This window comes from Camelus bactrianus, chromosome 31 (assembly GCF_048773025.1).
Source record: "Camelus bactrianus isolate YW-2024 breed Bactrian camel chromosome 31, ASM4877302v1, whole genome shotgun sequence".
Lineage (NCBI taxonomy): Eukaryota > Metazoa > Chordata > Mammalia > Artiodactyla > Camelidae > Camelus > Camelus bactrianus.
The window spans coordinates 23,206,676-23,227,974 of NC_133569.1; the positions used below are offsets into that span (position 1 = coordinate 23,206,676).

At 43.6% G+C, this 21,299-nt stretch overlaps 1 pseudogene; it reads right to left on the reverse strand.

The window, feature by feature from the left end:
* Positions 1–19,495: 19,495 nt before the first annotated feature.
* Positions 19,496–20,929, reverse strand: LOC105065432 (keratin, type I cytoskeletal 19 pseudogene; annotated as a pseudogene).
* Between the last annotated feature and the right edge of the window lie 370 nt (positions 20,930–21,299).

Below are 21,299 nucleotides of genomic sequence, written 5' to 3' on the forward strand. Positions count from 1 at the left end.
AGGAAACACAGCGTCCCCATGTCCAGTTTACTTCTCTTGATAATTCCTGACTTTGCTGAAGATACCTGTGTCTCAAACATTAGTAAATAATCCGTGTCATCATCTGCAGACTTAACACTCAACACAGTGTCTGGACTTTCCTGACAGCTGAAATCTGCTTCTCGAACCGAACAGTGATGGACGTGACAAATAGCTGAGAAAATTGAGATCCTCGCATCTGCTTCTTACCTCTAACTGTGTTAAATTGCAATCAAGTTGACTAAAAAGAAACTATATCGAACCTGACAGCCTTTGGAGGAAATGCAAGAATATGGACTTTCTGAGGCTTTGACCAGTGAAATTGTTGCTAATTTTCCAGTGATGTTTGCTCTCAAGAAGTGTTCATTTCATCTGGTCCTTCATCATTGCTCCGTAAGGGATGGTTCCCCTTTGTGACATCTACTCCTAAATTCTATTTTGCATAATTAAAATGATGCAGAGGGGGAGGCAGACTGGGACACATTAAAAAAAATGTATACAAAAATACTAACAATGAATGAGTAGTTGATTGGGGAAAGGTTGAGACAACTGAACGAATTTCATCCTGGTGGTAAGTCGAAGAGAAGGGCTCCCCAGACAGAAGTGATGCTTCTGCGGGTCAGTGAGACATTGATGAACAAAGCATTTAGGGGAGGGCAGCAGAGAAGGACCCAAGAAATAATAGGGACAGCTAAGTAGGGCTTCCCAGGCTGCGCCAAGAAACAGAATTTTACCCTGAATGGATAAGGAGGCATTGAAAGGCTTCTAGAAAGAAAATACTATTCTTTTCTTTTTTTTTTTTTCCCCCAAAAGAGAAAGAAAAAATGCCATGGACCACATTCATAAAGCTCCTTCTGCAGATATATAGGAGGTACACGAGTTGTAAGGTATGACATAAAACTTCAGGAACTACATGAGGTAGGAAGAGCAATAAAAATTCTAAGTGAAATACTGGCTTTGGAGACTTTACAGCCTCCTGACTTCTCGGTGCCCTAAAGCTGCGGTGTGCGGTGCGTGATTTCCCCCTCCGGCTCGTGGGTGGTTTTCAGGTTGCTTGTGCCAAGAAAGGTTATCTAATGATTTCTTTCCCCTTCCATTTCAGAATGGCATCATTTGTTTCACAAGAATTAAATCATTTGCAACTTGTTTTGAGATATCGTACATCACCGTAAGACGCGGCTACCATTGGAGAGGGATGTTTCAAGCCCCTTGAGTATATGCTGAGTCTGCTTACATGCAGCTCAGAATAGGACCTATGTAAGAACACAGGCGGGGAGACTAGAGACCCGCTTGAGAATCTGCTTCTAACTAGCTGTTCAATGTAATGTTTGCCTGGCCCCACTCTCCGTCTTTGTTTCTCTCCCTGCACCTCACTCCTAACTGGCTTTTGGAGAAACTGTAAGTCCTCATCCACCATGACTGCGGCTTAGTCATTAAAAAAAATCCTCTCCAAACTTTCATTATATCCAAATTTTAGGAGAGATGGTTCCTTAATAACAGTGAGCCTTGTCCTATTGTTTTTCTCTATTTAGGGTCCCACCCGCAGCAAGGATGCCTTTGTGAGCCCTCAGGGCACTTCCTAGCACAGCCCATCCAGGCAAGAACGAGTTCCGTGGCCATCTGCTCGACGCTCATCACATGGCACCTTGCCAGTTCTTATAAGTAAGACACGATAAATAAGGCCAGTAAAATAAGATAAATAAGCTAGCATGCAGCTTGATATACAAAATAATTTAAGAAGTAAAACACATATAGATAAAAAAATAATAATAAGGATTTAAAAATGGTGCAAGAACGTGATGTTTCAAAACAGCCATTAGTCCTGTCGAGAAAGACCTCTTCCCCAGCTGGCGTTCCCGGTCCCAGGGTCTGGGAAGAGCTAGCACAGGACATCATTAAATGAGGTCAGAAGGCCAACCACAGGTGACTGTCTAAGGAGAAAAGCAACTTCTGTTAGCCCAACAGCCACGGCCACCTCTGAAATATACTCCTGTATCCTTTCCGTCCTGCTTCCAGGACCAGAGACAGCTCCCGGCCACATCCGAAGCCTGGTGAGGGTGTCTTGAGTTGAATGCTCCGTAATGTTAACACCTGGTACTAAACAAGGTTTCACACAGGTAACCTCATGGAAAGGAGCCAGTGTATGTATATGTGTGTCCGTTCTACATCTGAAGAAACAAAAACTCGAAGAGGCTCAGACCACGTGACTCGGAAGTGGCAGTGGCCAGGCAGGAGGCCTGGACGCATGTCCTCTGATGCGTGGACAGCAGGACGAGTCCCAAACTTTGGTGAAGCACAGAATCTTGTACAGCTCTTTCCTACCAAAAGTAGAAGCTGAGATTCACGATCTGACCTAGGACTCACGGAGACAGGGTCTCTACACGGGAACTCAGACATCCGATCTGGCAGTCTCCACAGGTAATTCGGCTGTGCACCGCAGCGCAGGACCTGGACCAGGTGGAAAGGCAGCCTGATGCTGGAGGTCCCACTCTCTGATGGTGCCTTTTGCCACCAGTACAAGAGAATCACCGGGGGTCCTTCCACGGTCACCCCGATTCAGTGGCTCTGGGAAGTCTGTGGTTTTAAATCTCCATCATTTTTCATTTAGGTTTTTCACAAAACACATAGGAGACAGGAAACTTTTTTAAAGCAGGCATAAATACTTTACATACAATGCCCTTGGTCTGTGTATTCTTAAATGTTATCCAAACAACTCAATCCCTAAGTGCATTGTATTCCCTAGTTCTGTCTCTAAGGGATGGTGCTATAAACCAAATGTGGACACTTTTCAGTTCGGACTCTGACCTAATAATAAAAATGTCAAAAGCAGACTCATTCAACACTCTCCAAAAATAACCTTTATTTTCTTCTAGAGAAGCACGACACATTGTATGATTTATTTTAATATTTTGTTTTAACCATGTGCTTTAATAATCTTAGTAAAGCACAGTGGCAGAAGACAATTTGGATGAGGACACACACATTTTTATTTTCTTTTATTTTTCCCCTCTTTGTAAGAATCTGTCACTTTCCATCAAAGTGAGACATTTGCATTATTATTATTTTTTTATTTAAGAGCACACACAAACATGGAATATACAGAGAAGCTTTCTGCCTGCCATTGTCTTATTCTGTTTCAAGTGTATTTTCCCAGATCCCTGGGGAAATCAGTAGAACGACCTGAGAAGAGCCCTCATGTGCCGGAGCACACACAGCGCCTGCACGCCGCTCCAGCAAAGGCTGCTCCGTCCTCCTGGTGAGCTGCTGTGAGCCCAGCGCACATCCAGGTGGCAGAAAGTGCATTCACTGAGTGTGTGATTAGTCTGGGACGAGTCTGAAGGCTTGCCAGGCTGCTCAGAGGACGGCAGTGACATTCACAGTGAAAGCTATCAGACTAGCGAAGCTGTCTGCAGGCAGCCGTAGGTCTGCCTTAGAAAACGACGCGTTGTGTTGCGATTTTAATTTCATGCAGTATCACGATGTGATGTCATCACCAAACGAGGACTTTCAGCACCATTTGAAGTTCCTGCCTGTAAAGCAGCACAACCAGTAAACCCAAACCAGCCTCTCCCCTGTGACTGATCCCCGTAGACCCCTTGGTCCGTGGGGTGGAGTTGGAAGAACCTTCTCAGTGGCAGTAAATGGAAATCTATTTTCCATCCCATTCTTAAGGTGATGGTTCATCCAAGAGAAAAGAAAAAAATTAAATGATTTCAGGAAGACTGCTGCCTCCCTGCCTGAAGAGAGTTTCCCAGGATGCTTGGTTCCTGGGCGCCCTTCCCCAGATGTTGTCCCCTTACCGCCGATTTGTGTTTTCACGTGGGATTTTACTCCAGATTAGAAACCCCAGATTTCTTCACTTCAGATTTAAAATACATCTTCTCACTGTGAAAACAAGCTTCCCAAAGAGAGAAACAGTTAATGGATTGAACCCTTTCTTGAAACTCTAATCTTAAAAAGACTTAAACTCTGATTACGCTAGCCCAGGTCCTGGCAGTCGAGTTTAACTTGCTTTCATACCTGCCCAAAGCAAATGGGAAGAAAATATTTTTTAGAAGGGCAGTCAATACGTGGTCCACGCGAAGAATATTATGAAGCTTCTCGGTGAGAGATGATTATTAGAATAGGAGCCAAGAGGTGGGGTGGGGAGGGTGGGAAGACAGCCCCTTACCCCCTAGGATGTGGTTTAGCGCAGGCTTTGGGTTATGACAAGTGATAACGGAGTTGGATGGGGGAGGAAAAGGGTATAAAGAATTGAAACCTTACATCCCCAGCCCAGACTGGCAGCCTCTTGATTCAGACGAGGTGGTTCAGTAACTTTCTGCTTCTTCCTTTGCACCACCCCAGACACGGCTTCTGGCCCCTGGCGCACAAAGGCTATTTTGTTCCACTGTTCACATGTTACAAGGAGGAAAGCAAGGAGACCGTGTTCTGCAAATCATTTCTGGCACCTTATTTTGTTCTCTTCTAAAGCAATAAGTTCACAACAGCAATGGAACAAGACCTCATCTTAGCTGGGCAGGAAATAAAGAATGGAGATGAGATTCGCAAAAGTTAATGAAAGTCACTCCACGTGAGGCACTGAAAGGGCATCGGCTTTAGAATCAGATGAACTAGAGCATCGTTCTGGCTGGACTTCTTACTTGGTATAGAATATAGCGCAAGCATCTTAAATCCTCTGAGGCTTCATTTCTTTAGCTGTAAAATAATATCAGTACCACTCACTGCATGACGTGGTTGCTACAACCACTGTGTGTGTAGCCTTCATCTGATGCTCGGGTTTACAGGGTGCTCTGTAAACAGGTTTGTCCTCCTCCCCCAGTTCAGACGAAAAATACTGTGGCAAGGATAAAATATGTGCAAACCTACAACATGTAACACAGACGTGTGGAACACAATGCCGTGTCCGGCAGACGTCCTGTATATTCCATGTGTGTTTAAACTGTCGATGCACTTGGGAGCTGCCCGCTTAACGGTAAACACAGGCTTAGGACATTATGTTCTCTGCGGTCTCTTTTTCCAGGAAAGTAATTTCTTTGCTCCATGCTCTCAACATATTTTTTTTTCTCTTTTTAAAAGTAGGCTTTATTTTTTCACAGTTGCTTTAAGTTCACAGCAGAATTGAAAGTCTAGCGATTTTCCCCCACATATATGCACCGCCTCCCCCATGATCGATATCACCTGCCATCGTGGTGCATTTGTTACAGTCAACCCACACTGGACCTACACTGTCGGGTGCTACTCACCCACAGACCCTTGCTTACATTAGGGTTCACTCTTACATATTCTATGGGTTTGGACAAATGTATAATGACACGTATTCATCATTATAGTGTCATACAGAGTAGTTTTACTGCCCCCCAAATCCTGGATTCCTCCCATTCATTCTTTCTTCCCCTCAAATTCTTGCCAATCACTGATCTTTTTGTATCTCCATAATCTCGCCTTTCCCAGAGTGCCATAGAGTTCAAATGACACAGTATGTAACCTTTTCAGAGTGGCTTCTTCAATTAGTAATATGCATTCAAGGTTCCTTCTTGCCTTTTCCTGACTTGACAGTTCATTTATTTTTAGTGCTGAATAATGTTACATTGTCTGGATGTACCACCAATTATTTATCCATTCACCTACTGTAAAACACCTCCGTTGCTTGCAAGTTTTTGCAAGTAATGGTGAGTAAATCTGCTATAAACATCCCTGGACAGGTTTTTGTGTGAATGTGCTTTCAACTTCTTTTGGTAAATATCAAGAAGTGTAATTACTGGATCATATTGTAAGAGTGTGTTTAGTTTTGAAAAAAACAAACTGGTTTTCAAAGTGGCTATAGCAGCTTGCATTCCCACCAGCAATACATCAGAGTTCCTGTTGCTCCGTATTCCTGTCGGCATTTGGCGATGTCAGTGTTCTGGACTTGGACCTTTCTAATGGGTGTGCAGTAGTATCTCATTGATTTAATTTGCATTTCCCTGATGGCGAATGATGTAGGGCCTCTGTTCATATGCTGATTTTCCATCTGTATGTCCTTTTTAGCCAGGTAGCTGTAAAGGTCATTGGCCCATTTTTTAAATCAGGTTGTTTATTTTCTTACTGTTGACTTATAAGCCCTCTTTGTAGATTTTGGAGAGCAGTCCTTTATCAGATGTGTCTTCTGTAAATATTTTCTTCCATTCTGTGGTTTGTATTGTCATTCTCTTGACTTCTATTTCGTCTTCTGTAATATTGTTTCAGTTCTGTTTGTTATATAAATGGAACATAATTTCAAGATAGCCTGTATTTCTAACAAATGTGACACATTAGCTCTGTATATCCTTATGTGTGCACCTACATGTATACGTCTGTGTGCTCAGGCAACATGCTGCTCTTGGAGAAGCAGTTCCAAGGCAGATGCATCCCTGGCCCTGGGGACCCTCCTGAAGAAACAGGGAGACTGCCTCAGTTCTGAGCTGTGTCCTTAGTTCTTAGCTCTTCTGAGTTTCCTACGCCCCTCACAACAGCAAACAGATTAAACACTAACGGCATTTAAATGTTTTGGTGGCATTAATTAGGTTACTGGACCCAATTTCAAGGTTTGCATGTGTGTGTGCATGCGTGCGTGTGTGTACAGGGAGGGAGGAGAGTTTACCACACCTCCAATAAGCAATGTTTTGACACCAGCTGGGTGTCCTACAATTCAACTCAATTCTGATCCTATCTACTCAGAAATAGAGTCAGATTCCACAAGTTAAGGGCTCATTCCTACAAGCCTGCCCCCAGGCAGTCAGAGGCCAGTTGCAAACCTATTTTGTTATCTTTGCTTCTGACCAACTGGCCATAGATTAAGCTTCTAATGACTCCCTCCTTGGACTTCACACTCTAATGAAAGTCCAGCTTGTTGTTGGCTGGCTAGAAATCAGAGGTTCCCACAGTTCCTTCCTTGGGTTCAATTAATTTGCTAGAGCAGCCCACAGAACCCAGAGAAATAGTTTATTTTTATTTATAAAAGGTTGTAACTCAAGGACAGCCATATGGAAGAGACACATAGGGCAACATGTGGGGAAAAGGGCACGAAGCTTTCGTGCCCGCTCTGAGCTTGCCAGTCTCCCCAGCGCTCCACGTGTTCTCCAACCTGGAAGCTCTCAGAACCCTGTCCATTTGGGTTTTATGGAGGCTTCATTATGTAGGCATGACTGATTAAGCCCTTGGCCATTGGCAGTTGATCCAACCTCCAGCCCCTCTCCCTTCCCCAGAGGTCAGCCAGGGTTGGGTAGGGGCTCTCTAGTCACATGGGTGGCTTCTCTGGCAATCAGCCCCTATCCTTGGGTATTTACCAACAGTCACTTAATAATATAACAAAAGCCACTTTTATGCTGTCATCACCTAGCAAATTCTAAGAGTTTTAGGAACTCTGTATCAGAAACAAGCCAAAGACCCAATATGTATTTTTTATCATAAATCTTAAGATCACAGGCATTTAAGATATAGGAGATTCAATCAGTAGGTGAATGCTTTCCCCAGGAAATTCCACACAGTTGTTAGAGGATCAAAGATGCACTGTTGTTCCGCATAATATTAAGAATAATACCTGGCGGGCGGGTCTCTTTATTTCCGTGAAATAACACCATCAAAAGGTATGTTTTACCTCTTTTCTATAAAAATATTTTAGAATATAAAGCTTGAAAAAATGCAAGAAGTTGACAACTTATCAAATACTCATTTGTCCTTGAGTAAATACAGTGAAGAGTTTTTAAAAATAAAAATAAATACTCTAAGCATGAAACAGAAATAAACAGCTGAGTTACTTTGCTTTGGAAACAAAAATCAAATTTTGCTTGACTTGAATTTTGCTCTATAAACGGATGCAATGCTGGTAGAAATGTGTATCTCAGGACTTGAATTTTGCTCTATAAACGGATGCAATGCTGGTAGAAATGTGTATCTCTTGGTAGAGTTATGCCTTAAATCATACAAATTATTTTGTATATTGACTCCATCTGCATTGATTTTCATTGTAATTTCAGATACAGGCATTTCCATGTTTAGTAATTGACAAAATTCGCTCTCCGAATCCTGATGGTCACTTACTGCACCGTTGAGTGTTTCCACAATTATTCATACTATGTAAATGTCAAATTTTAGCCAAAGAGAATGCATATTCATGGTATTTTCACGTTCTCTTTAAAACAAGCAATCTCGTTAGGACTCCACAGAGTACAGCACGGTATAGATATCTAGCAGAAAAGATCAGTTGGAGAGGGGGATTGGTCAGACTATCACATACAACGGACACAACAAATCAGCCACCTTTCTAATCAGAAAATTCCATAAACAGGTGTCTTCATTAAGTATTCAATAACCAGCAGATTCTGCTCTGCTTTGAATTCTAAGTTGTCAATTTATTCAGAAAGTCTTTAAAATGTGTTTTTGCTGCTGAAGACAAATACTTTTTCTGCAAAAATATTACAAAGAAGTTAGTACTGACAGGGACGCTGTAAATTTTCTTACCAAAGGCCATGGGATAATTTCAGATATTTGCCGTATAAGTTGCTGTGACCAATTACCACAAATTTGGTAGCTTAAAACAACACAAGTGTATTTATTATCTTATCCTTCTGAAGGTTGGAAACTGAAAGTAGTTCTCAATGAGTTAAAATGAACAGGCCTGCAGGATTGAATTTTTTCTGGAGGCTCTGGGGAAAATCTATTTTCTTACCTTCTCCGGGTTCCTCAAGTTGCCTGCATTCCTAGACCCAAAGCCTTCCTCCAACTTTAAAGCCAGTAGCGCAACATCTTCGAATATCTCTCTGATTCTTCCCTCTTGTATGGACTCTTGTGATTACGCTGAACTCATCCAGATAACTGAGGATAATCTTCCCATGACGAGATCTTTAATCACATCTGCAGAGTCCCCTTTGCCATGGAAGGTAACATTCACCAGTTCTGGGAATTAGGACGTGGACCCCTTTAGGGGACCATTACTCTGCCTACAGCATACGCTATGAAGAAAATGACAGTAAATTACTGTCCAACCTTGATAAATTTAGAAACTGAAAACTTTGTCAGACAGACACAAAGACAGACTGGTTTGTTGTACTTCAGTCTGTGTTATCAAGTATTACATTTTCACTAAGGAAAACTTTCCATTTTTCACTCAGCCACATTCTTAAGTTTACGAAATACCTCCTCTCTGAGGAACCACTTCACCTAATAGAGTTTACCCCTTGGGAAGCTGAAAATAAGAATCGAATGATTTTGAAGCTGAGACACCCAAAGGGAGCTCCTTCAAGAATTGATGCTAAAAAAAAAAAAAAAAAAAGACAGATGTCTGTATGGTTCTCACCTAATTCTTGGGCTCTGTTGTTGTTTAAAGAGTTGAGTTGGGGTTCGCACAAAATCTTTTTACCTTTAATCCTTCAGATAACTGCAAAAATGCAGTCCAATTTATATTTCTGATTAGAATAAAGTTCATTTCAGAGTTTTTATTTATAGTAAATTTACCATCAAGAGGGGATCAAGGCAGTTGTATCGATAAGCAACCACCCCCCCCCCAGGACATAGGATTCTAGAGGTTTCTTTTTTGTCATGACAGGAAATTCCAAATGAGATTTAATTGATGAGATGAAGTTTATGCATCTGGGCCCCATGCTTGAGAGTATTTAAAATTAAAATTCTCATTAGTGCTGGCAGGCTTGGAATTCTTCAGTTTTTAAATGGGACAATATTTGCATGATTTTGCAAAACATCCTGATTAGCATGTACAATTGAATTCAGCTCAGTCCCACACCACACAAAAAGAGGAGGAGCAAGTAGCCTGCATTTAAATATTTGTATTCTGTTTTGTCCAAAAAAAGAAAGAAAGAAAGAAAGAAAGACCTTAGGAGGTCCTGCCTGCAACGGGGAACTCAGTGTACGAAGGTCAGGACACTTGGACGTAGCTGTGCGGTGTCTTTATTTTCATGGGTGAGTTTGAAAGAACAAACCTAGCTATGGGGTCAGTGAATCACCCTCTGCACAACCTCAAGCTGCTTCTTGGGTTCCTGGTTTTCATGGCCATTTCAGGAATAGGCGGAGGTCAGCAGCAGGTCTAATTTCACAGCAGATGAGCACGCACTGTCTTAAAACAGAGTGTTTCATTTGGGGAAATATCAACAAGTATCGGGGCATGTGATCACCGGACCCTGTCGGTCCTGATGAAAGAGAAGGGCCCCCTGGATCCTGGGGCATCGGTGAGCCTCAGAGTGGGAGCCAGGATGGGTGGGCACAGGGTTTAGCAATAGGGTGCCGAGGAGCAACAGGGCAGCGTGCAGCTGGAGGGCTTTTGGGGTCGGAAATGCTTCAATCAGCCTGTATCCTTGGACTGGAGTCTGGAAAGTCTTGGTAAAGTGCCCCTACTGAGTAAAGATGCATATTTCAACTTTCAGAGAACTGGCTGGACATCTTCTTCAAAGGGTGATGGAGTGTGCTGTCATTGGTAATTCCAAAGCAAGCTGCAGGTTTCCTGAATTCATGAATGAATTACGGCTCGATCAGACAGAGTTTACAAATCCAAGAAATCGTGGGCAACATCCTGACAATGCATTCCTCTTAAGCAAGTCACAGAACTGGGTAAAACTTGTCAACTGAAGAAAAAGAAAAGCACAACCTAAAAGTTGAGAGTTATGTTTTATTCGGTGGACTTGACCTGGGAGGCAGCCTCTCAGATCGCTCTAAGAGGCTTTCCCACCAGTCAAGGGAAAAGCCAGGAAATATAGGAGTTTTTGCAACAAAGACCAGGTAGCAGGAACATGAAAAGATTATTGTTCGTCAAAGAAAACCAGCTATCTCCAGTTAAGGAATTTTGCACTTTTCTATGTATGGGAAGGCACAGAGGTCTGAGCTCATTGAAATCATTCCTTTGATACGCACCTTCACTGTCTAGGGCCAGTGTCCTGCTTTCCCATCCTGAGTTCCCTCCAGGGGGCACTGTTGGGGGCGGCCACACAGGCAAGCAGCCTGCTTTTCTGCATCCTGAGTTCCCTCTGCTGTCTGTCGGGGGTGACAGTAGCAGCTGATGACTTGATGGCCACAGCACCCTTTGTTTACTGATATAGCTGGCAATATTTTCATTCATAAACTTTTTTTAGATCCAGCTCTTAAGCATATTTAATGAAACATACCTGCCCTCCTTCAGACTGTCCATCCTAGTTTGATGAAACACAAGGCTAAATGTACAAGTAACATTGGTTTCTCATGAGGTTTGTAAAGAATTCATCGAGATCGCAGTGTGTGTCAAATATCATATGAATACATTTAAATATATTACCTCATTACCAAAGCAAGCGCAGTTCAGACACCGTGAAACTTAAGGTTGTAAACTCAGGAAAATTCAAGCTTACTGCCTTGTGTCCAAAATAAGCATCCCGATGCAATTTGGGAGTTGTTATGAAAGCATGGTGTTGGAGACGTATAAATTTTACGCGTGGCACCTCTGTCTTCTCATCGCTTCCTTAAGTCTCCACAGACTCTCATGCAGAGCTTGCCCTTCTTGGATGGCTTGTCCCTGATCCTACAGTCCGTGCCCCTCTCCTGTGACACCGGTCTGTGTACTTGCTGTCTGCAAAGCCCACAAAGCCGGACACCATCTGATTCGTCTGTGGCTCCTCCCTCAGTGCCCAGAGCAGTGCCTGCACTTAGAAAGTCTTCCCATCAGGTATTTCTGAATAAATAACTTGCAGGATTCTCCCCAGCCTCCTTGGAATACGTGTCTGAGCCCTCCTAGTGAAGGAATACTTAGAGACCAGCTGCATCACCCTTGAAAGAAGACGTCCAGCCAGTTCTCTGAAAGTCGAAATATGCATCTTTTCTCAGTAGGGGCACTTTACAAAGACCAGCACTGCATCAGTTTTACTCAACTGTCAACCCTCCCCGAACCTGCATGGTGATTTGCACTCAGTAAGCATTGGCTGAATTTGTTGAATTCAACAAAGGAAGGGATCATGGTGTGGGCATAAAGATTATTTTACAGTGAAAACATTTGGGCAAAAAAGAAATCCTATTTGAACTTCCTCTATCTGACAAAAGCAGAGCGTCCTGAAAATACAGCCGCCATTAACCCTCCTTCAAGGCGTTTCCTGAGAATTCAGCTGTTACAGAGGCAGATTGCCTATTGCCATTAGCATAAAAAAGCTCACAGAACATTCCCTGCCTTCCCACAGAAGCCCTAAAAATCCTCTCTTCCTGTTAATTTGGTAAATAAATCTTTGCTTCTGGCTATTTGAGGAGTTATTCATTACTGAGAAACTACTGGCTGCCTCTTTAAATAGATCTTGTATTTTTAGCCCTGGGGAGGGGCAAGCATGGCAGCAGTGGATGATGGTCACCTCTGGGACATGTATCCTGGGGGGGGTGTGCTTGACCCGGCTTTGGTGCAAGCTGCCCTGAGCTGCCCTGCCCCAACAGGGTGAGGTGAGGTGAGGCATGGATGGACCCAGCTGTATGAAGGCGTAGGCTGGATGCTGGGGCACCACGTGATGGTGAAAGATGGCGGCCCCACCATCATGGCCCCAACCACGTGGCACAGAACAGCCCCCTCTCCCAACACCTGAGTACGCCCATAGACCGCTTGTGGTGCGAGGGAGCTCCCAAAGGGGGCTCGGCAGCCTCAGCTGCAGCGTGAGCTCTCTTGCAGGTCCCTAGCTGCCTCTGAGAATGGCTGGTAACCTCGCCTGACATTTCCTAACAATCCCCACACATGTACAGCAAAGAGACGTGCAAGGCCCAGCAGCAAGGATGGGAACTGCCTAGCAAATCTCTTTCCCCCACTTCCAGTAAAGTCAGGCACACAAGTAAGAGTGAACTAGGGATACAGAGAGGAGGTGCACGCATGTGAGAGAGACAGAGGGACGGAGAGGGGCCTCTCAAGCACCAGCACCACCAAATGCTCCTGGCTGGCTTGCCAAAGACGCTGTAGGAGCATAGGTTCTTGCCTCACACAGGACAGAATTCAAGAGCGAGGCGTGGTAAAGTGAAAGCAAGTTTATTTGGAGAGATCCACACTCCACAGACAGAGTGCAATCTGTCTCACTTAGAAGGGAAAATGGCTTAGGAGATGCACACTCCATAGGCAGAATGTGGGCCGTCGCAGAAAGGTGAGAGAGACTGAGAGGTGCGGGGGTGTTTAATTTAAAGTAAAGGTGGATGCACACTCCACAGAGTGCCGGTCTTCTCAGACGGCAAGAGAGAGAGAGAGAGAGAGAGACCACGAGGCTCAGAGTTGTCAGTTTTTATGGGCTCGGTAATTCCATATGCTAATGAGAAGGAGGGTTATTCCAACTACTTTGGGGAAGGGGTGGGGATTTCAAGGAAACACCCTCCCCACCTACTTTTTGACCTTTTATGGTCGGCCTAGGACTGTCACGGTGTCTGTGGCTGTGGCTGTGCCATGAGGCTCAAGGTCCACTGGAAGTAGACTCTTCCGCCATCTTGGTTCTAACCATCTCGTCCATCCTCCACTGCCGTGTCCTTCCTTCAGGGGTTGTGCCCTGCCCCCTTCCCCCCACTTCAGTTGCCCTTTTAAATAGATCTTGTATTTTCTCTTGTTAATCTATTATCAGTCAATTCAAACATCCTCAACTACTGGAACATAAGAGGGTGGAGGAAAAAATTTCCTCCCGGCACCAAAACAACCAGGATGATCTGTTCATTGATTTCAGGCATCTTGCTTTCAACGGTTGGTTTCCAAATCACCCTATTAGTTTGGTTGTTTGACGGCTAACTGGCTCCTGACATTTACTGAAAGGATATTGAAAGGTGTGGGCTGAAATAAAATCACACAACATGGTAGTTGTGGGTTGAGTTTTATTGAGGGGGAGCAAAATGAGGACTACAGCCTAGGAGACACATCTCAAATCATTCTGAAGAGCTGTTCCAAAGAGGCAGCGGGAACTCTGCATTATGTGTGACTTTAGTAAAGGGGGTACATGCAGTCAAGCACACATTTAGGCAGAAGCTTGCTGCTAGTCACAAGGAGCAGATGTCATCATTAATAATTTTAGCACTTTTCTAGACATGAGGAGACATAAGAATTTGGGCTCATAAAATCTTCTGAAAATATCTAATGATCAGAAGCCCTGTTCTGCCCACTCTTCCCAGAGCACAGAGCACCACATTCCTGATCTCCACCCTGAACTCCTTTCAGGGTGTGTTGGAGGTCAGTGGCTACAATGGCTATTGGTTTAATCCAAGCAGAGGTCGGTGGCCAGTGCCAATGTGATTCAAGCCTTGTAGAGGCAGATGGTAAGTGGCAATTTGTAGTTGGGGAAGGTTCCAGACTATTTGCAAGATAATCAGTTTATCAGAACGATAAATGCATTGTATGACGGGAGCAGTGTCGATCAGCAGCAGTATACTTCTCAACTGGACAGTGGAAGCAAGCATTTCCTGTCCTCAGCCTACTTTGAAAACCACAATTTCCGGTTGCAGCTATGATTCTCATAGTCTTCCCTTGGGCATCTGCTAAGCAGGATTTCTGACTGCTCTGTTCTGGCCCAGGTAGGACACCTGAGGGTCCTGAGGGATGGGACACCACGTGGTATCTTTCTGGCCTCTGACTTCCACCAGTTGTTCCATCACTCAATGTGTTGGGGTCATGCTCCGCCATGCCCCAGCTGGGAGGCTAGGCTGGGGCAGTTAGCATGAGAAAGAGAGGAACAGGGCTGGATTTCAGCAATGTTTTCCTCTCTAACACTGAGTCTGAGAAATCCATAAGGCTGGATAAAGTCTAACAAAGATTCTTTGCTTGACCAAACTTCGATCAAGCTTCTGAGCTTTTCTCCCCGGCCCATCTGTGTAGGTCTTTGTGGAGAGCAGTTTTAGCAAGAACCCTGCTAAATTAGTTCTGTTTCCTGTCCTCCATGTATGATCATCCTTGATATCTCGTCAAATTCTCCACCCCCCCACCACCCCGAGCTGCCGTCTGATCACCCTGTCTGATTAATATCAGCCGAATCTTACTTGGTTGGTTTACCCAGAATCCCCTTTATCCTAATGTTTCCTCTTAGTGGTTTTCTACCCGCTGACCTCCCCACCCTGCTCCTCGGCTGTAAGTTCCCACTTGCTCATGCTGTATTCAGAATAGAGCCCGGTTCCACGCAGAGGTCTCTTTTTCTTATTGCAATAGTTCTGCATAACATCTGTTTTGACATTATTGTCCAGCTGTGGATTTCCTTTAACAAAGCTCATCCTTTTCTTCCTTTTATATGAAAGCATCACTGATGATTCGAAAAACCCACTTGCTCTAAACACTTCTTAAATTACGTGTTTGAATGTTTAACTGAGTTTTGCAACCAAAAATAAATATTACAATTATTGTTGTTTGGCAAATTTGTTTCCACTTTTCAGAAGGCTCACATGACATGATTTACCCACTGTCAGAACATGTGTTTGCTTTTATGTAAACAGAGGTATTTTTTTCAGTTTTTCTTTAGATTGTATAATCTAGAAAAAAATATTTTTTACTTACTAAGGAATTACTAAATGTGAATTGTCTTAGGCTGTTAAACCAATTCCATTTAAACATATTGTCTCCTAAATTACATAAAGCACACAAAAATGAGATTAGAAGAAAACGTTAAGGATTTGAATAGCTTAAATATTGCAGAGCAGTTCCAATCTGCCATGACAGGGTGTGTGGTCAGCCAATGTATGTGTCCTCTCCCCAAGTAAGCTGTGAACCCATTCATCACCCTGTCTCACTTTCGTTTCCCCTGATGATTTTTTTAAAGCTATGATTGCAAATATCTGTGCCGTCCACATGCATTTTTAATCCTATCCAACTGAAAAATTATTTGAAAGCTACCAAATTCCAGGCATTAAGTGTTTAAGGAGTGAAATGATGAAAAACAAAAGGGGGAAAGTAATTCCACCTTCAAGGAGTTTAGAGTGAGTAGAATGAGCCTGACGGGAACAGAGAGCTGGCTCCTAGAGGTATTACCATGGTACCAAATGAAAAGAAGCAAGTGAAGGAAGCCACAATGTGATGAAGGAACGGGAGCGGGGGAGTTAGGAACTGCATGGGGAGACGGGGGGTCTGGATTTCTCAGGTTTAGAGACTGTTTAGTTTTGAGGTCAACAAAGATAAGGAGGAAAGACGTTCCAGACAAGGGGTCAGTAAGCCCACAGATAAAAGACGTGGGGTCTCCTGGTATGTGAGCATCCTGAAGCTCTCAGTCTACCTGAGGGCTTAAAGCTTGATCTTTGGGTCCTAGAAACCCAAAGTGTTCGGAAGATGGCTATGTCACAGCTGGTGTTGAATCCTCCTGGGATTCCTGCTTCAGTTATTGCATTCTAACCACCACTCTAAGTTCAATATTGGCTAGAATTTGAGTAGCGAGACGTCGTTATTTATCCAATATCTTGTCTCCTGTGTACCAGCACAAACAGACAATCTAGGTTATTGCTGTGAGTATGCTTAGTAGCCTGTGTTAATTTGCTCTGAAATGCTCTGGTGCTCAGAGCAGAGTGAACAGCACTTTTGATGAACTTGCTTTACTAGTAACAGTCCATGGGCATATTTTATCATTATATTGCAAGATTAAGATGATTACTTTAAGACTGGGAAATAAAACAACTTTCATTTGAAGCACATGCTTGTTTTCCATTTGAAGCAAATGATGACTCATTTTCAACTTTTAATCCTGAGCGGCGATGAAACTTGAAGTCTTTAAGGAGAATCTTATTTTATCTCTTTTGAAAAGAAGGAACCAATGATAGAAAACAAAACATATTCTGTCCATGTCTTCATGGTGGCCCTACGTGTATTCTACTTTTTAAATACCCCTGTTGCAAAACAGATAATTAACTTTCATTATACTGCAACTTTCCATTTGGAATATTAAGCAATATATATAAAGCAACAGACAATATCAGCAGTTTGATTTTCTCAAAAGAGATTATACAATCCAGCAAGAAAATTCAGCAGTACTTTCTACACTGGTGCAGGAAAAAAAAAAAAAGAAAAAGCCTGCACTAAAATTGCAAGAGTGAAAACAAATAATTGAGATTTGCATGAATGATTAACACACCCTCTATACAAATCTCCAATGTGTCAGTTCAAAAAATTTTGTTTGTTTTAAAAATGGTGTAATTATAAAGATTTTATGCAGAATACTGACTTGTTTCAATTGAGGAAAATGCAGGGAAGTGATTTGTAAGTAGCAGCCTTTTACAGTTAATTAACTACAGCATGTATGTAGAGGAAGAGAGAAAAGTGGCCACATTTACATTTATTCATACTGATCTAGTTCCTATTTGTTTATATTGTATAACGTCTTCCTTTCAAACTAATAGAATAATGTGAAAACAACAAGAAAATCTGAAACACACATACAATGAAATCAAAGCACGACGTTCAGTTCCGTGCACAGCCACCAGGCGCATCAGTTTTAAGGTGTGTATTCACCGGGTCCACAGGAATTCAGTTTACAGACTTTTCTATTTATAAGGAGCCTAAGGTCGCTAGGATATTAAGACATGTCCGCAAGTTCTTACAGTACAGACCGGAAACAGAAGTTGAAGACTAGATTATAAAAGCAAGACTTTTATTTCCAAAACCAACAGATGAAGGAAAACAGAAGTGCAACTTGGATTTTTATTGTTGTTAATAGGTTAACTCTCCCACCGTTCTATGCTTCGTAAGAAAAACAAAAAGCAGTTTTTCAGGGCTTTGTTTTTAATATATACTAATGTCAGCACACACCAAAAAAAAAAAAAAAAAAAAAAAAAAAAAAACAGAGAATGGAGGGAATCCTTAGAATTCTCAATGTAGGTAAGATGTGAATACAGTAAAAATGGTAACACGACTCTTACTAGCAACCGACATGAAGACAAATCCTCACTCACATTCCCAGCCACCGGAACTATTAACATGTGTTTCAACTTTTTTCAGTCACGACTCCAGTTTGTAACAACATAAATAGATAACCAAGGTCAGTTGCTTCTTCATGTGTGTAGCTGATTATGAATGTAGCAAATCACTGATTCTTTTACATTTTTTATAACAAGCAGACTTGAATAATTTTTATCATTTCTGAGACAGGAAGTAATAAGGAAACACATTTACCTTAGTAAAAGGAATTACTCAAAAGAAATTAATAAGGCAAATCTTGATTTTTTACAGTTCTTGGAATAAACATAATAACTTAATTCTTTCATACCTGTAAGTATCAAGATTAATTGAGAGAAAATGTCTTTGACATAACAAGATACAGGAAACTAATGAGCAGTAAGACATAAACTGTAAAAGATAATTTTAACTCTAATGAAAATATGATTTAAATGGAAATTGCATAACATTCTGTTAGAACTCATCAATGACCAGCCAATGGTAAAGTTTATGAGAAATGTCTATCTCATGTATTGCATTTTTATTTCTTTTTTAGAGTTGGCCAAATAATTTGGGAAATTAAGGACCTAGGTTTGGGTTTTTCATAGAAATGAAGCCCTTAATCCGAGGACTTGAGAGCTAAGCCAAGATCATCATTTTCCAGAAGGGCACAGGCCAGGTTCTCACTCTTGCTTTGAAGCTTGATGGCTAATTTGGGAGAACCCATCTCCTAGCAACGGTGTTTTCTGCTCTTTCCATTAAAAACAGAATACTTTGGAAAATCAAGTAAGGGTATGAACTATAGCTTTCAATTAACTAGGTGGTGTTGCATATCCTTACGGTCCTTGGCTTTATGGAACTAAATCTGTGAAAATCGTTAACAACTGAACACTGAACATCCCGGTTCATGGAAAAGCCAAGATTTCACACTACCTTCCTGCAGGGTCTGCTAAGGTACACTCTCTTGTAATGATACCATAAAGCACTCGCAAAATTTAGCTTGCAAAATTAATTTATATGTTTAGGAATCCTCCGACACTCTACACTGGGAAAATTATTGTTTGTTAATTTATCAAGTGTTTCCAAGCCTCAGCCCCAGCCCTTCCATCTAATGCACATAATCACCCAATCAAGCAAGATTCACAAACACATGTTCGATTCTTTTTTTTTTAATTTGGGGGGTGGTAGTAATTAAGTTCTTTAATTTATTTATCTTTTTTTTTTTTAATGGAGGCACTAGGGATCAAAGCCAAGCCCTCGTGCATGCTAGGCAGGCACTCTACCACTGAGCTACACCCTCCCCACTGAATGTTCCATTCTTAAAAGAGTCTCAGGGGAAGGAAAAATGAGACCTTACAAATTTTAAAATTCTAAGTTCTATTTATATAAAATAAATGCATATGAATTCTTTTAAGTGCAGTAAACTAAACTCTCAACTTCCTAATCTTATGCCTCATTTCTCTCTTCTTGGGGAATCCCTAACATCCTTGGGCCACCTACACTTGATTTTTTTTCCCCCTTAGGGCATGAAGTTTTATTGGCAGCTCAGGGGGAGAGCCAGGGAAGGGTCCCTCCCCTCTTATGCCCTTACCCAGGGGAATCCCTCTGCAGGAGGGCAGGAAGCCCCGGGGGCCACTGGACTCAGAGGGCCTTGGCCAGGGACAGGTGGGTGTGGTAGGCATCCTGGCTCTCCAGCAGGTGCGGTAGGTGACGATCTGCCCCAGGCGGGACTTGATGTCCATGAGCTGCTGGTACTCCTGGTTCTGCTGGTTCTGCCGCTCATGTCGGCTCGCACGTCGCTCAGCTGGGCTTCGAGGCCGCTAATCAGTGCCTGGATCTGTGCCGGCTGCGATGCGAGCCTCCGTTTCTGCCAGCGGGCCGTCCACGGCGGCTTCCACGCTGAGCTGAGGCTGCAGCTCCATCTTCAGACCCTGGAGGGTGCGTCGCAGCTTGGTGGCATCCGTCTTGCTGATCTGCAGCTGCTCCGTGTGGCCAGCGACCTCCTTATTCAGCTCCTCGGTCTGGCTGGTGAACCAGGCCTCGGCATCCTTCCGGTTCTTCTCAGCCGTGACCTCGAATTGGCTTCTCGTGTCACTCAGGATCTTGGCTAGGTCGATGCCCGGAGCGGAATCCACCTCCACGCTGACCTGGCCACCCGCCCACCTGGCCCCTCAGGACACTGACTTCCTCCTCGTGGTTCTTCTTCAGGCAGGCCAGCTCTTCCTTCAGGCCTCCAATCTGCATCTGCAGGTCGGTCCTAGCCAGGGCCTGCTCCGTCTCGAACTTGGTCGGGAAGTCGCCTGCAGCCAAACGAGCATTGTCGATCTGCAGGACTACCTTGGAGTTCTCAACGGTGGCACCAGGAATCTTGTCCCGCAGGTCCTCGATGGTCCTCAAGTAGTGGCTGTAGTCGCGGGCGGGCCCCGGCCGCTGCTCCCGGTACCAATCGTGCATCTTCACCTCCAGGTCGCCGCTGGCCGTCTCCAGGGCGCACACCTTGTGCAGGTAGGAGGCCAGGCGGCCGTTCAGGTTCTGCATGGTCTCCTTCTCCTTGCCCGCCAGCAGCCCATCAGAGCCGGCCAGGGGGCCCGCATAGCCAGCGCCGTGGCCCCCAGAGGACGGACGAGGTGGCCGACCCGTGGCCATGGCTGGAGGAAGTCATGGCGAAGCAGGACGCGGGCGACACTGGCCGGAGCCGCTGCGGGCGGCAGGAGGAGCCCTACACTTGATGGACGGATTTTTCACTAGATCTGATCCGTTTCCATTCTCCTGTGAACTCCAGGCTCTGTGTTCCGGAGAAGCCATTCTTCGGAGCAACCTTTAGATACAGCCCATCATTTCACTTCTCAGCTTCTAGCACAGTATCACAAAGGAATTAATTTTATTCGTAAATACCAATTTGCATTCAAGGGCCGCATCGCTCTTCCTTCCTCCCTTCCTATTCTGCCCCCGGTGCCGGCTTGGTTAATCACGTATGTCAGTTAGCAGCCCCCGGATATCACCAGCCTGGGCGTCTATCTGCCTCCTGTCTACACGTCTCTCAGTCTGCCCAGTGATCTATCTTCTTCTTCCCCTATCTCCATTCTGTTCCTCCCACCCAGAGCTACAGATCCATATTTTGATAAATCTCTTGAATATGAATGCATCTCTCTGTTCAATATGCTATTTGGTGTGTGTGATTGTTGCATTTGCCTAGCTGTTAACTGCATTTACTGTTTACTTTTACTTGTCACTTCTTTCCACACAGCCTCTTGCAACACGGAATTTTTAAGCTCTATCCTGTTGCTACACTTACAGTTCTCTTGTCTTCAGCTGCTACATAGCGTTCCACAGCATCCTTCCATCACACTTTATTTATCTCTTACAGAGGCCCAGAAGTGACCCTCAATTCCCCACCACTGTACACGCATCACCACTCGCCCACCATCCACACACAAGTCCCCTT